This window comes from Dendrobates tinctorius, unplaced genomic scaffold, assembly GCF_039654945.1.
Source record: "Dendrobates tinctorius isolate UK_male_01 unplaced genomic scaffold, ASM3965494v1 ptg000021l, whole genome shotgun sequence".
Lineage (NCBI taxonomy): Eukaryota > Metazoa > Chordata > Amphibia > Anura > Dendrobatidae > Dendrobates > Dendrobates tinctorius.
Genome location: NW_027361689.1, coordinates 38010606 through 38027422, shown reverse-complemented (window position 1 = coordinate 38027422; position 16817 = coordinate 38010606). Strand labels below are relative to the sequence as shown.

At 47.5% G+C, this 16817-nt stretch overlaps 1 protein-coding gene across 2 annotated transcripts in view; it reads right to left on the bottom strand.

Annotated features, from left to right (window-relative positions):
* The window catches only part of TDRD15 (tudor domain containing 15), a 97272-nt gene extending 89516 nt beyond the window's left edge, over positions 1–7756 (bottom strand). Inside the window, exon 1 of one of the 2 annotated variants that reach the window (XR_012230837.1) lies at positions 7213–7756. The gene's annotated coding sequence lies outside the window, so the exon portion shown is untranslated. The remainder of the gene's footprint in view (positions 1–7212) is intronic. The other variant, XM_073568301.1, reaches the window with a different exon arrangement.
* Positions 7757–16817: the final 9061 nt, after the last annotated feature.

Sequence of the window (16817 nt, the reverse complement as noted above, 5' to 3'; positions counted from 1 at the left end):
CAGTTTGGAAAGAGAAGCTTTATGGCGGATCTGATTGATTCCATCTTAAACTTATAATTTTTTATAAACGTATTAAGCTTCCTTAAATTAATAATTGTTCTAAACGTACCATCTGGTTTGGAAATTAAAAATAAAGGAGAGTAGAAGCCTCTACCTTCCTGTCCCTCTGGGACCTCCACTAAAACCCCCTTGCATAGTAGGCTCCGAATTTCTTCCTCGAGGGCCCTTTGTTGGGCTATAGAGTTAAGGCGGGTTAGGATAAAGAAATCATAAGGGTCTTGAAGGAATTCTATTTTCATTCCTTCTTTAATAATACCCAAGATCCATGGGTTTGAGGATATTTGTTCCCATTTTGAATAAAAGAAACGTAATCTACCCCCTACAGGTGGGTCTGATTTCTTAATTTCTATTTTCACTTCGGAATGTTGGACCCCTGAACATGGTACCCTTTTGTTTCTCTTCTTTTGCGGCCCATCTATTTGATCTTTCCGTTTGCCTCCTCCTTCCAAACGGTCGCCTCTTAAAGGTTCTCCTATAGAAAGGGATAGAAGGGTCAGGGAGGGCCGACTTCCTCTCCTTTGCTTTGGCGAGTATGCTAACTCTTTCCCGAAGAGAAACTCACCCTCGCATGGGGTTGCACAAATCTTAGCCTTTGATTGCGCGTCCCCCTTCCAGCTCTTCATCCACAACACGCGTCTGGCGTTGTTCACAAGAGCTGCTGATCTTGCTGCCAGCCGCAGAGTGTCCGCCGAAGCATCAGCCATAAAGGCAGCTGCCCCTCTGATTAATGGGATAGCGGCCCGTAATTTTTCTCTGGACACCTTTTGCTCGATTTGTTGATCCAGCTGGTCCAACCACACGAGCATAGATCTAGTGGTGCATGTGCTGGCTACCGCTGGCTTAAAAATATCTGTGGTAGATTCCCAAGACCTCTTCAATGATGATTCTGCTTTGCAGTCTAACGGGTCTGCCAACAAGCCTGCGTCCTCTACTGGAATAGCAGATTGTTTCGAGGTAGAGGATATAACGGCATCCACTTTTGGCACTTTGGTCCATTTTAATAGCTCCTCATCGCTAAATGGATACTTTCTTTTTGAGGCTGATGGGAGAAAACTTCTTTGGTCGTGTTTTTCCCATTCCCTTTTTATTAGGGCCTTAATTGCCGGTATTACCGGGAACGCTCTCTTCTTTTCCGCCAATTCCGCAAACATTATCTCTTGTGCGGTTTGGGCACCCCTTGGTTCCTCACACCCCATAGTGCTTCTCACCGATTTAACTAGGTTGTCCACACTATCCAGGGTGAAACATGACCGTCCCTCCATGTCTGATGACGACGAGGATGTGAGTGAGGAGTCAGAGATTAACCCCCCTTCTTCCTCTGACTCTGAGCTGAGGGTTATCTGTTTTTTGCTGCCAGTCTCTGAGGGAGTTTTGGCGCGGTTAATAGCCGGTATCTCCTCCCTGATTATAGCTCTAATGTCTTTTGTCGACAATGCGGCCCCCTGCTTTGTCTCTCTGGTGCACTGCTTACAGAGCTTCTTAGGGTAGGAGTCAGGGAGAGGTCCAGAGCATAACGCACATTCTTTATGCTTAGATTTATCCTTTTTCTTTGTCTAGAAGGGGACACCAAGGCAGGGGGGGGGGGGGGGGGGAGGAGAGGTCAGCTTAGTAGGCAGAGTATATACTTTGCACACTCACCCAGTGAAGCCTTATATTACCGGATCAGATGGCTGAGATCCCGTCCTAGGCCTTGATTCTCCTGCTTCATTCCTGCGGCCGGTGTCCATTCTGGTGTTGCGGTCCCTGGTGGAGCTACCTCCTGCAGAATCCCCAGCTGGAGCTTGCGCTTCCGTTGGGGACGACATTGCTGCATCGCCGCTCAGCTGCAGCGCTGTTTAAATAGTTTCCCTTTTTTTTTTCTGCCGCCCCACCCGAAGTCGCTCCTCCTCCCTGGGATCACCGCGCGCATGCGCTGACGAGCTCTCAGCCATCCCGCCCCGGAAGTTCAACCATTACTTCCGGGGGGTCAGGAGACTCTGCGCCGGCCGGCTACTGCGCCGCTTTTATGTGCGGCCCCCGCTCTCCATGCACCGCCACCGCCTTCTTCTGCGCCACAGGCACTCTTACCGCAGCGGTGCATCCTGGTGCCTACCGGCGCGCTCCTGGGTGAGACGGGGCGGCCCGCCCCGGACCCCGTCATCACCCTCCATTCACCAGACGAGGGGGGAGCCGTCTAACAGAATCTCCCCCGACGCTACCTCCGGACCGCAGCCCCTGCCGTTCCCATGGAGACTGCACAGGCGGCATGCATGGCCCAGGTATTCTTCCTGAAGGATATCGTGGCTCCGTTTGGAACAGGAAACCAAAACTGAGGAGGAAAGGCGGACCGCCCCTTTTATCTTTCCTGTAGGATTTCCTGTTCCAAATGGATCCGAAACCTCCAGTGGGTGCTGTCGTGGCGAAGGGTAAAAAATACTTTTTTTTTTATATTTTATTATTTTTCCCTAACTAAGGGGGTGATAACGGGGGGTTGATTTACTATTTATGGCGGTTTTTATGTTTGGCGGCTGTCGCACGCTAAAAGACGCTTTTTATTGTAAAAATAGTTTTTGCATCACCACATACTGAGAGCTATAATTTTTCCGTATTTTGACCCACCGAGTCATGTGAGGTCTTATTCTTTGCGGGACGAGTTGACGTTTTTATTGGTATCATGTTCGGGCACGTGACATTTTTTGATCGATTTTTATTCCGATTTTTGGGACGCAGAATTAACAAAAACCAGCGTTTCATGAATTTCTTTTGGGCGGGGTGCGTTTACACCATTCCGCGTGCGGTAAAATTGATAAAGCGGTTTTATTCTTTGGGTCAGTATGGTTACAGCGATACCTCATTTAGGTCGTTTGTTTATGTTTTGTCGGTTTTTTGCAATGAAAACAATTTTATATAAAAAATAATTATTTTTGCATCGCTTTATTCTGCGAGCTATAACTTATTTTTTCGCTGATGATGCTGTATGGCGGCTCGTTTTTTGCGGGACAAGATGACGTTTTCAGCGGTACCATGGATATTTATATGCGTCTTTTTGATCGCGCGTTATTGCACTTTTTGTTCGGTGGTATGATAATAAATCATTATTTTTTGCTTATTTTTTTATTTTTTAAGGGGTTCGCTAAAGGGGTTAATTAATGGGAAAGTTTTATAGGGCGGGTCGTTACGGACGTGGCGATACCAAATATGTGTACTTTTATTGTTTTTTTTTTATTATTATTTTCAAAAAAATGAATTGGGGAATATAAATATTTTTTTTTTTACTAATTTATTTACAGATTTTTTTAAAATTATTTTTACACTTTTTTTTTTTTTTTTAACTTTATTACATAGTCCCAGGTGGGACATCACTGTCCTGTGACAGATCGCTGATCTGTCACATTACAGATCACTGTGACAGATCAGCAATCTGTCACAGGCAGACTTCCTCATGCCTGCGCTTTGCAGACAGTGAGGAGGTCAGCTCCCTACAGGCCACCGTCGCCATCTTGGATGCGGAGGCCTATAGGGAAGGAGTCCCCCGCAGCAGCGCTGCACACTGCGCTGCCGTGGGGGGCTCAGGGAAGCACGGAGGGAGCCCCCTCCCTGCCGATGCTTCCCTTTAACCCCCGGTACACCGCGATCGTGTTTGATCGTGGTGTACAAGGGGTTAACGTGTCGGGCTGACACATTGTGCTGGGTGTCAGTTGTGATAATCAGCTGACACCCGGCCGCTGACACCCGGCCGCGATCAGCGGCGCTCACCACATGGGCGCCGCTGATCGCATTAGACGTACTATCCCATCCTTGGGAATTAAGTCCCAAGGCACATGGACGGGATAGTACGTCTAATGGCAGAAAGGGGTTAAAACAACGATCCGGTTCCAAACATTGTGGTCAGTACAGGAACGGATCCATTGTCCGCCATTTAGCGGATTTTAACTGACAAAAAAAAAACTGATGTGTGAAACAGGCCTAAGGGATTAAAAGTGGTGGCTTTTGTTTACATTGTGAAAAAGTGGTGACCGGTTCCCTTTAAGGCCTACTTGTCTGCAACAGATACATATGGCACGGGGTAGATAGGGGCTAACAGAGGATCAGTTGCACAACCAAAAAAAAAAAAAAAAAACAATAAAAACTACATGTTAACTTAGGCCAGAATTGGTTTTGAAAAACTTTTGTATTTTGGGTTTGCAGAATACAATCCATTATTCTTGATCTGAAGAAGCAGATTCGATGCAAGTATACCAAGAGTCATTAGCAAAAAAAAACAAAAAACATCTCATTGTTTCAAAAGCACTTAATGTCTCTAAGAGAGCGTTTATAATTTACTGCACTCGGAGAAGGGCTTGACATTCAGGAGAATTACTCTGGGAAAAAAAAAAAAAAAAACAACAACAAAAAAGCAGCACAACAACATTTCTATTTATTGGTAAATCTCAATGAATCACGAGCGAGGCAGCACCTGCTTTGGTTAAAATAGTCCATGAGTAATTGCCATGTCACAATGTAAAGGTTCAGGCATATATCCTTAGGCTGCGCCGCTGTACATTAGTGACCTGGATAAAAATGTATATAAATCTAAGAAGCGACCTCAAACCACAATAGCAAAGATACAAATATGGCTGCTCAGGCTTTCTTCAGATACTGTACATTTAACAGCTGGTATTTATCACATTCACAGTAGACAGTAAGGCTGTGTGCCCACGTTGGTTTTTTTTTAGTGTTTCCACCGCGTTTTTGTGGCCGTGGAAAGTGGAAACGCTTAAAAACCGCATCCCCATGCAATCCTATGGGATTCCGCAGTTGCTGTGTCAATGCTACGGATTTTCCCACTGCGGAATCGCATAGCGGTAAAATCCGCAGCATGTCCATTATTTCTGCGGAATTGTGGCGATTCCGCTGCAATAGGATTGCATTGAAACGCTCACTTTATGCATGTAGCAATGCCCACCATGCGTAAAGTGAGTGCTTCATGTGTGGATGGTAACCAGGGTCTGGAGGAGAAGAGACTTTCCTCCAGGCCCTGGGTACATTATCCCTGTAAAAAATAGGGATATACTTACCTTCTGTCGGCCCCCCGGAATCCTCCCGCCTCTCAGCCACGCTGCCAGCATCTTCTGTTCCCAGGGATGAGAGGTCATTGTCGCAAGGTATCCCTGGGAATGGAACTTGCCGCCAGCAACAATGACGACTGGGAGGACTTCGGGGGCCGACAAAAGGTGAGTATATCCCTATTTTTTTTTAAATTATTTTCAACATTTTATCTTTTACTATTGATGCTGCATAGGCAGCATCAATAGTAAGTTGGTCACACTTGTCAAACACGATGCTTGACATGTGTGACCAACCTGTCAATCACATTCCAAGCGATGCTTGGAAAAGCGCAAGCATTCTGCAAGCTAAAAACGCTTGCAAAAAGCATGTTTTGCGGGAAACCGCATGCGTTTTTACCCGCGGCGGGGAGTTGCGGAAATGCTGTGGACATTTCTGCAGCATTTCTGCAATGTGGGCACAGAGCCTGAGAGTCCTGTCATACAGGATCTCGGTATTTACCATCGTCTGCGTGCAGCTTAATCGAAACGTCTAGGAAATGCTAGAAAACGTCCGTGTGCTGCCATGTATCTGCGGCTTTCCAGCTTACAGTTATTAAAATTGTTGCAACATTTTCCCTATTTTTATTGCACACTGTACTTTAGTTTTCATTTTGGGTTAGGCCTCTTTCACACTTCAGTTTTTTACAATCAGTCACAATCCGCCAGGTTTTGAAAAAAACGGATCCTCAATTTTTTTTTGAGGATCCGTTTTTTTCCCCCATTGACTTCCATTATTGGCGGATTGTGACGGATTGCTGTCCGTAGCATCCGTTTTTTTTTGAGGATCCGCCAAAAGTTGCTGTCCGTCACCATCCTCAAAGAATTCAAAACTGAGCTTGCAACGTTTTTTTCTCTGGCGGATCCTCCAGACACTCATTTAACCCGAAATTCTTTCTGGGTGCCGGACCAAAAAAAATTCTCATTTTCTTTCTCTCTTTCTCTCTCTTTTTCTCTCTCTCTCTCTCCTTTTCCAGGCTGCGATTCCTTTAAAATTCTTCATTTTGCGGATCCGTCAAAAAAAACGGATGGGTGGCATCCGTTGTCATCAGTTCTAAAACGGATCCAGCATCCGTCCTTTTGGCGGATTTTGACTGATGCAAAAAACTGAAGTGTGAAAGAGGCCTTACATAAGACATCGTGATGGAGTATTATATTTTTTTTTAGGGTAGTGTGGTGACCAAAAAAAAAAAAAATTTCCTATAAGATGTCGCAGATGGGGTGGCTATCAGAAGTGACCAGCCGGCCCCATTTTAAAGCCATTAAAACATTGCTGTCATGCTGGTGGTGTGCGGTTATCGCAGCTGTCAGTGGCATTTAACAGGTTCATGGTTGCGAGCGACACACGGCCATTACATCACCCTGTAAGCCCACGCCTTACACCTGCTACAGACTAGTACGGCGGATGTCGGCGAGGGGATACACAGCAACCGTCGCCTTCAGCTTTTATAAATCAATCGTGAAAGTAAGAAACCTTGTCATATATCTGATCGGAGAAATCGGCTTCTCTCTCTTTCAGGAGCGATCATTGATCACCAAAATGTACAAATCACAGGTAAAAACTGCATTCAGTGGAGACAGACTGCCCCAACGCTGAGACAGACGAAAGGGATAATGTGGATATAGTCCGCGCTGCCCAATAATCGAAGGTCCAAAGCGTTTCACAGAAAGGAGGGCGGTTTATTCAACGCGTTTGATTAATGCAGTATTTCCTGATGAAGTCATCCAGACTTTTAGGAGGAAAATTAATTTTTCTTTGGACCACCCCTTTAAAGTCCCCGCTGTTATGGAAACAAACATGGCGTCCAAAGCTGATGCCGCATCCTGCAGTTATTAGTATGAATAACAAGCACTAAAAATCGCTGTTCAGCTTGCAACCAATCAGAGCGCACCTTTCATTCTGAAAGACTACTAGAAGAAATGAAAACTGCATTGTGATTGGACGCAAAAGCAACAACGAGGTCTCGCATAAGACTAGAGGCCAGAGCTGAGCGATGCTTCCTTATAACGTGCAACAAAGTGACCACTATGATGGAGAGGAGCCGCAGACACAGGACCGAGAATAGCGGCCAGAACCCGAAGAACTCACCGCCTCTCCTAACAGGAAGCTCTTCACCCTCAGACACCGCCGGTCTGCGCGCCAAATATGACGTCACAACAAGCCCCAGCGGGCTGAACGCAGGAGCCGAGTCACCTGACGAGACGTGCGGCCACGTGGTGCACGTGCAGCCAATCAGCGTAAGGTTCACCGGCGCAGGCCTATGGGTGACGTGATGTTGTCTGAGGTAAAATGGCGCCAGTTTCTCTTCTCTCATGTGTGCAGGAACAGGCGGCGGGAGTGACGAAGCGGAGTTATTGGGGGAGTTCAGCTCCATAAGGGGGAAATATTTGCTGTTATTAATATAAAGTCTTTATTGTCATTAGAGAAATTTGCTTTAAATTTGAACCACAACAAAACAGGATTTTAGGAGGTCAGAGATCCCCAGTGATGAGACAACACGTGAGGTCACTGCCCACTGGGGGGCGCTAATGACACAGAATTCTATCAGGAATGTGTGCTGAGCAGTGATGTCACAGATAGGGATGTGTGCGGAGCAGTGATGTCACAGATGGGGATGTGTGCGGAGCAGTGATGTCACAGATGGGGGATGTGTGCGGAGCAGTGATGTCACAGATGGGGGATGTGTGCGGAGCGGTGATGTTACAGATGGGGGATGTGTGCGGAGCGGTGATGTTACAGATGGGGGATGTGTGCGGAGCAGAGATGGGGATGTGTGCGGAGCGGTGATGTCACAGATGGGGATGTGTGCGGAGCAGTGATGTCACAGATGGGGATGTGTGCGGAGCGGTGATGTTACAGATGGGGGATGTGTGCGGAGCAGAGATGGGGATGTGTGCGGAGCGGTGATGTCACAGATGGGGATGTGTGCGGAGCAGTGATTTCACAGATGGGGATGTGTGCGGAGCGGTGATGTTACAGATGGGGGATGTGTGCGGAGCGGTGATGTCACAGATGGGGGATGTGTGCGGAGCGGTGATGTTACAGATGGGGGATGTGTGCGGAGCGGTGATGTTACAGATGGGGGATGTGTGCGGAGCAGAGATGGGGATGTGTGCGGAGCAGTGATGTCACAGATGGGGGATGTGTGCGGAGCGGTGATGTTACAGATGGGGGATGTGTGCGGAGCGGTGATGTTACAGATGGGGGATGTGTGCGGAGCAGAGATGGGGATGTGTGCGGAGCGGTGATGTCACAGATGGGGATGTGTGCGGAGCAGTGATGTCACAGATGGGGATGTGTGCGGAGCGGTGATGTTACAGATGGGGGATGTGTGCGGAGCAGAGATGGGGATGTGTGCTGAGCGGTGATGTCACAGATGGGGATGTGTGTGGAGCAGTGATTTCACAGATGGGGATGTGTGCGGAGCGGTGATGTTACAGATGGGGGATGTGTGCGGAGCAGAGATGGGGATGTGTGCGGAGCGGTGATGTCACAGATGGGGGATGTGTGCGGAGCGGTGATGTTACAGATGGGGGATGTGTGCGGAGCGGTGATGTTACAGATGGGGGATGTGTGCGGAGCAGAGATGGGGATGTGTGCGGAGCGGTGATGTCACAGATGGGGATGTGTGCGGAGCAGTGATTTCACAGATGGGGATGTGTGCGGAGCGGTGATGTTACAGATGGGGGATGTGTGCGGAGCAGAGATGGGGATGTGTGCGGAGCGGTGATGTCACAGATGGGGATGTGTGCGGAGCAGTGATAAGAACTGAATGAGTTAAATGAATTCTGCTGAACTTTATCTTTTCTTCAAGGAGATGTCTCAGACATCTCCCTTGTGAACCAAGGTCAAATACTCCTGTTTTTTTAGCCTATATGACTTTCTTTGTAGAAAACAAGTTGTGAAATCATTTTATACTGCGCATGACTGTAAATGTCTAAATTCTTTGCTATAAAAGATGGAAGCCTAACTGATAAGCCAGAGGCGTCTTGGCAGGCATCCCGAGTTGTATTATACAGCTTGCGTCTGTGTTATTCTTCTCGACGAAGCAATCAATTAGAGACATATGGTGCCTTACACCCAAGAACATCGGTCCTTCAGATGAAAGAGATATCTGAGGGATCCCGACAGTTTCCTGGCACCCGAAACAGGGACCTGATATAGGCACCTCTCCAAGACTACCCGATCTACAGACCACTCCAGTTACTGATGAAATTGTGAACAGCAGACCTAAACACCTGGCCAGGTAAGAGATCAATTTTTGTCTTCTCTGCTCTTCATAATCTATCATTATAACTAAGGTCCGTATAAAGGGGAATCTAGTAGAGGAGGGGGCCGTAAGATCAGGTCCATATAAGAACTCTGAGGAAATCGGGTGTGACACGTATATGTAATTTCTGCTCGAATGAGAGGTTACTGTAGGTTCTGTCTGTGCACAGCTATTTTTAGAAAAAGAGCTGATGCAAATCGAAATGGGAGAGGTCTGACATTACGGAATATAAGGCTGGGTGAACAGTTCATGCTGCAAAGCCCCGACGGACAAGTTCTCCACAATAGAAGATTCCGTGTTAGGAATCAGGGAGGTTGTTGAATGGCTACTTTGATTTGAAAGGTTGTGGAAAGTAGAAAAATAAGCTGCACAGTAGGTATTCGTTCAAAGAGTGGTGATATTGCCTAACTGGTTTATGTGACAGCGTCCTTTCGGGGAGGTCACCGCCTAAGCTTAAATCAACACCCTTTACGAATAAACCTTGTGACAGATAAGAGTGTGACCGAATGAGCACAGGACCACGAAATGAGCCTGTGACAGGATATGACTGAAGAACCCCGATAAATGGATACTTTGTTTATAATCCTGTGTGTTGTGGGAGTGTTACTGTTCGGATGCTACCTAGCATATAAGTACACGAGACACGTAGTACAAGGAGGAACAGACACCCCGTTTAACCTGTTGGCACCTTAGGAAGAAGGTAACGAGGTATAGTAGAGCCTAGTCTTGAGCTTACCCAATACACCACCTAAGGAAGAGAGGATTAACAGGAAAGAAACAAGAAAAACAGGATAAGAATAAAAGATAAAATGGGGAACAATCAGGGAAAGACACTCGAAGAAGGAGACCGGTTATGTGATATAATTGAGGATAGATATGGAAGTAGTGCAGCAAAGAACCTGGAAAAAGTATTAATCAAATCCAAAGTGCAAGATAGTCAGGCTGTGTGAATCCTTGTATATATGTCTATGAGAACCTCTGAATAAGATGAGAGATGAGTAATTGAGTAAAAAAAAAAAAAAAATCAGTGAATGAGCACGTATGAATGAATCATCACACATCATTTTTGTGTCAAGAGATTTGTGACCTTTCTAGTTGTGGTGGAATCCCGGACAGATGCGTTATAGATATTTCAAATCTACATCTGAGACTGAATGAATTGAGTAATGATATAGTTCGTGTTATATGTGGCATTACATTGTAAAGTTTCCTGAATGCATTTGGCCAGAAAAAGGGCAAGGCATGGTTAATCTCATTATACAGTTATCTGCCCTCACAGTGAAATCCCGTGATTTTGAGTTTCTTTGTAGAAATTGATTTTGATAAGTCTAAAGAACTACAGAATTCTGTGAAGGACGATGCTGCATTCTGACGGGAGGGAGGAAGGATGGCGCTGCGCAGTTTTTCTTCTCCCTTCGCTCTTATCTCTGCTGAGTGTGAGCTGTGCTCAAAATTCTCTGTAATTCTATCCGTAAGGTACGCGCTGAAAGATTTGTGCATTTTAAAGCAACAGTACTTAATTGAAGATTGGAAGTTAAAAGTAAGATATGGTGCCTAATTTAGAAGGGAATTGTAAGTGATTGTTTGGTCATTGTAAGAGATTGCTTGGTCATTAATGTGTTTGAACCTGCTTCTAGTTGTGTGATTGATTTGTATAGCAAATTGTGTCAAATTACAAAAGACAGAGAAGGAAGGAAGCAGTAAAACAAGTGGGACAAATATTGAAAAAGGCAAAAATACCAGAGTGTGAATGTTTGGATGTACAAAAAGGCACAGACAAGGGAAGAAAATAGCAAGTGAATAAATGATGCTTGAGAATGTGCAGCAGTATGGAAGGTGTATTATGAATGTTTGATTGACAAAGTGTAACCAGAGACCCAGACAAAACAGATGGACTTGTAAACACTGTGGTCAGACTCAGACAAACCCAGACTGAATAGCTACTTGTGTGACCTGTGCTACTGACCTAAGAGAATTGCACTAAATCCTATCCAGACAAGATCATAAGAAGCTGACATAATAGTGTGGGTAGTGGGGACATTGGCCCTTGAGGAGTAAGCTGACAGTAGACATCAGACGACCAACCCCATCAGGACCTAGAAGTGTGACTAGAATAAGAAAGATACAGGTGTATTATCCCTGGAGCCCCTCTGACCAGCTAGCTTTGCTGAAGCAGCTGCCTGACCCTGAAGACCAACCATTCCCGTTTTACAGACACATAAAGGAAGTACAGCAGACATATAAGTGTACCTGGGCAGACCTAGAGAGGTTGGTGAGTTTAAAGGCAGGTGACGCACTAGATCATATAATTAAGACACACAGATGTGACAAAGGATCAGGCTTGGGGCATGGATGATAAATCTGCATGATCTGGGGAGACGTACTGTGAGTCACTAAGACAATGGGCTGCAGTGGAACAATCAGAGCAGTCTGTACTCCTGACTAATGTGACACAGCAAAAAGGAGAGAGTGTAGAGATGTACTTTGGACGGTTACAGCTGAAATGGGCAGACATGGGGTACATTTGCATAAACCCACTTGATGTTAGAATACTGGTGAATGCATTCATTGACGGTATGAACAAAGACTTACGAGACGCAGTACAGACAGTCAGACCTGAATGGAGATATGTAGATCCGAAAGACCTCCTTAAGGTAGCTAAAGAAATTGAGCAAACAAGGACAATAAAACGACCTGTCATGTATGCTGGAGCACAAGGAAAAAAGTGGAGACGTAATAGGGAAGGCATGTGAGATCACACTGACGTTTCTTTTGACAATCTATTCCCCACATGACATCCTGCCATACTCCTACAAGTTCAACCAAAACATCTGTCTATGGCCAGACAGCTCCGACTTGAGTGTGCTCTACTAATTCCTGAGTATGTCACTCCTCAAAAGATGTAACGTTTTGAATCCAGCCACCCTCCTGCCTGTGGATTCAGAAAAGCGGGAATTGGTGACCATATTAGTGAGTGAGGAAGGATACTTTGACATGACGCATAAACATGTCTGCATAGAACTGATGAGTCAGGAGACAGTTGGGTTTGCACACATTCATGAAAAACCTGTTCCTAATGCAGACTTTGAGTTTCTTTTTTGTAGATGGCCCCAGATACCACCAGGATGGACGATTCTACACTGGATATGCAGTAGTATCCACATGAGGTAATCCGAGCGGAACCACTCTCTCCTCACATGTCGGCGCAGGAGGCAGAGTTGAAGGCACTCACTGAGGCGTGTAGAGCCGCTGCAGGTAAAGTCGCTAATATTTTCACAGATTCGAAGCCCATTAAAAATGCAGAACTGGTGAAACAATTGATGGAGGCATTGATGTTACCAGTCCAGGTTGGCATTGTCAAGGTAAAAGCACACACAAAGGTGACTCCGTGGAGGTAGAGGGCAATAGAAGGGCGAACGAGGCTGCTAAAATAGCACAAGGCGGCCTAGAGAGAGCAGTGGACGGTGGCGGGGAGTCAGCGTATTCCAGCCACATTGGGTCTAGATGTCCTGAAATCCCTCCAGCATAAAGCTGCCCAAACAGAGAAGGTACACCGGGGGAGACTGGGAGCTGAGCTGAACTCAAATGGAGTATGGGAGAATAAGGATAAAATGTGCCCACCAAAGTCCCTGTTCCCAATCATGGCGCAAGCAGCACATGGCCCCAATCACACCTCAAAAAGTCACATGTGTGCCATGGTAGATGCCTTCTGGATCGCTCCTGGCTTCAGTTACGCAGCCGCGAAACTTGTACAATCATGCCTCATCTGTGCACAGCACAACCCAGGTAAAACAGTAAAAGTCCCTAAGAAAGCGACACCTAGGCCTCTCTACCCGTTTCAGAGACGGCAGATTGACGACATACAGCTACCAAGGTAGGAGTGTATGCAAATATACTAGTATGTGTAGATCTCTTCTCTGGTTGGCCGGAAGCCTATCCGGTAAAACGTGCAAATGATAAAATGACTACAGACAAACTGATGAAAGAACTGATCTGCAGGTATGGTGTCCCAGAAACCACAGAAACAGATAGGGGTGCACACTTCACGGGAGAAATAAAGAGGGAAGTCATGCAGGCCCCGGGTGTACAGCAAACATTTCATACACCATATAGGCCACAAGGTAGTGGGAAAGTGGAAAGACTAAATGGGACACAAACTGAAAATTCAAAAGGCCATGGCAGACACAGGAAAGAGCTGGGTGGAGTGCTTGCCTCTTGCACTCTTTTCAGTCAGACACACTCCAAATAGAAACACAGGCTTGTCTCCTTCTGAAGTCCTGAGACTTAGAGATCAGTATGATAAAGACAATGATCTTACTAAAGATGGTTGGTGGTCAGACACTTTCTCCTTTCTTAATCCAGCTAATTGGTTTAAGGGTATTGGATCCTGGATAGCTGGGATTATACTAAGTTTATTACGTATTGCCGTTTGTCTCCTTATAATATATGTGCTACTGAAACTTGTTTTTTGGTGTATCTCTGTATGCAAGAAAAGATGCAGAAATAGATAAGGAAGTTTGACTGTAAACAACAAGAATTTAACTATTATTCCTTTGAGTCCTAGATTGACATCTCATTTCTGGCATGAAGGAGCGTACTCTTGCAATGATGGACGTGGCTTCAGTATCTGGGGGATGGAGAAGGTAGAAGACCTGTCTCCCTTGGGCAACCCGTCGGCCTGGGATAGTACCTGGTGAACGAGCCACTATCCGCTGTTGTTGCAGGATCCAGTGTTCCAGATTGTGGAAAATGAAGATGTCAAAGGGGGGAATGATAAGAACTGAATGAGTTAAATGAATTCTGCTGAACTTTATCTTTTCTTCGAGGAGATGTCTCAGACATCTCCCTTGTGAACCAAGGTCAAATACTCCTGTTTTTTTAGCCTATATGACTTTCTTTGTAGAAAACAAGTTGTGAAATCATTTTATACTGCGCATGACTGTAAATGTCTAAATTCTTTGCTATAAAAGATGGAAGCCTAACTGATAAGCCAGAGGCGTCTTGGCAGGCATCCCGAGTTGTATTATACAGCTTGCGTCTGTGTTATTCTTCTCGACGGAGCAATCAATTAGAGACATATGGTGCCTTACACCCAAGAACATCGGTCCTTCAGATGAAAGAGATATCTGAGGGATCCCGACAGCAGTGATGTCACAGATGGGGATGTGTGCGGAGCAGTGATGTCACAGATGGGGATGTGTGCGGAGCAGAGATGGGGATGTGTGCGGAGCAGTGATGTCACAGATGGGGATGTGTGCGGAGCAGAGATGGGGATGTGTGCGGAGCAGTGATGTCACAGATGGGGATGTGTGCGGAGCAGAGATGGGGATGTGTGCGGAGCAGTGATGTCACAGATGGGGATGTGTGCGGAGCAGTGATGTCACAGATGGGGATGTGTGCAGAGCAGTAATGTCACAGATGGGGGATGTGTGCGGAGCAGTGATGTCACAGGGGATGTGTGCGCAGCGGTGATGACACAGATGGGGATGTGTGCGCAGCGGTGATGACACAGATGGGGATGTGTGCAGAGCAGTGATGTCACAGATGGGGGATGTGTGCGGAGCAGTGATGTCACAGATAGGGGATGTGTGCGCAGCGGTGATGACACAGACGGGGATGTGTGCGGAGCGGTGATGTCACAGATGATGTGTGCGGAGCGGTGATGTCACAGATGGGGATGTGTGCGGAGCGGTGATGTCACAGATGGGATGTGTGCGGAGCGGTGATGTCACAGATGGGGATGGTCACAGATGGGGATGTGTGCGGAGCAGTGACGTCACAGATGGGGATGTGTGCGGAGAAGTGACGTCACAGATAGGGGATGTGTGCGCGGAGCGGTGATGACACAGATGGGGATGTGTGCGGAGCGGTGATGTTACAGATGGGGGATGAGTGCGGAGCAGAGATGGGGATGTGTGCGGAGCGGTGATGTCACAGATGGGGATGTGTGCGGAGCAGTGATGTCACAGATGGGGATGTGTGCGGAGCAGTGATGTCACAGATGGGGATGTGTGCGGAGCAGAGATGGGGATGTGTGCGGAGCGGTGATGTCACAGATGGGGATGTGTGCGGAGCAGTGATGACACAGATGGGGATGTGTGCGGAGCAGTGATGTTACAGATGGGGGATGTGTGCGGAGCAGTGATGTCACAGACGGGGATGTGTGCGGAGCGGTGATGTCACAGATGATGTGTGCGGAGCGGTGATGTCACAGATGGGGATGTGTGCGGAGCGGTGATGTCACAGATGGGATGTGTGCGGAGCGGTGATGTCACAGATGGGGATGGTCACAGATGGGGATGTGTGCGGAGCAGTGACGTCACAGATGGGGATGTGTGCGGAGAAGTGACGTCACAGATAGGGGATGTGTGCGCGGAGCGGTGATGACACAGATGGGGATGTGTGCGGAGCGGTGATGTTACAGATGGGGGATGAGTGCGGAGCAGAGATGGGGATGTGTGCGGAGCGGTGATGTCACAGATGGGGATGTGTGCGGAGCAGTGATGTCACAGATGGGGATGTGTGCGGAGCAGAGATGGGGATGTGTGCGGAGCGGTGATGTCACAGATGGGGATGTGTGCGGAGCAGTGATGACACAGATGGGGATGTGTGCGGAGCAGTGATGTTACAGATGGGGGATGTGTGCGGAGCAGTGATGTCACAGATGGGGGATGTGTGCGGAGCAGTGATGTCACAGGGGATGTGTGCGCAGCGGTGATGACACAGATGGGGATGTGTGCGCAGCAGTGATGACACAGATGGGGATGTGTGCAGAGCAGTGATGTCACAGATGGGGGATGTGTGCGGAGCAGTGATGTCACAGATAGGGGATGTGTGCGCAGCGGTGATGACACAGACGGGGATGTGTGCGGAGCGGTGATGTCACAGATGGGGATGTGTGCGGAGCGGTGATGTCACCGATGGGGATGTGTGCGGAGCGGTGATGTCACAGATGGGATGTGTGCGGAGCGGTGATGTCACAGATCGGGATGGTCACAGATGGGGATGTGTGCGGAGCAGTGACGTCACAGATGGGGATGTGTGCGGAGAAGTGACGTCACAGATAGGGGATGTGTGCACGGAGCGGTGATGACACAGATGGGGATGTGTGCGGAGCGGTGATGTCACAGATGGGGATGTGTGCGGAGCGGTGATGTCACAGATGGGGATGTGTGCGGAGCGGTGATGTCACAGATGGGTATGTGTGCGGAGCGGTGATGTCACAGATGGGGATGTGAGGAGCGGTGATGACACAGATGGGGTATGTGTGCGGAGCGGTGATGTCAGAGATGGGGATGTGTGCGGAGGGGTGATGTCACAGATGGGGATGTGTGCGGAGAAGTGATGTCACAGATGGGGATGTGTGCAGAGCGGAGATGTCACAGATGGGAGATGTGTGCGGAGCGGTGATGTCAGAGATGGG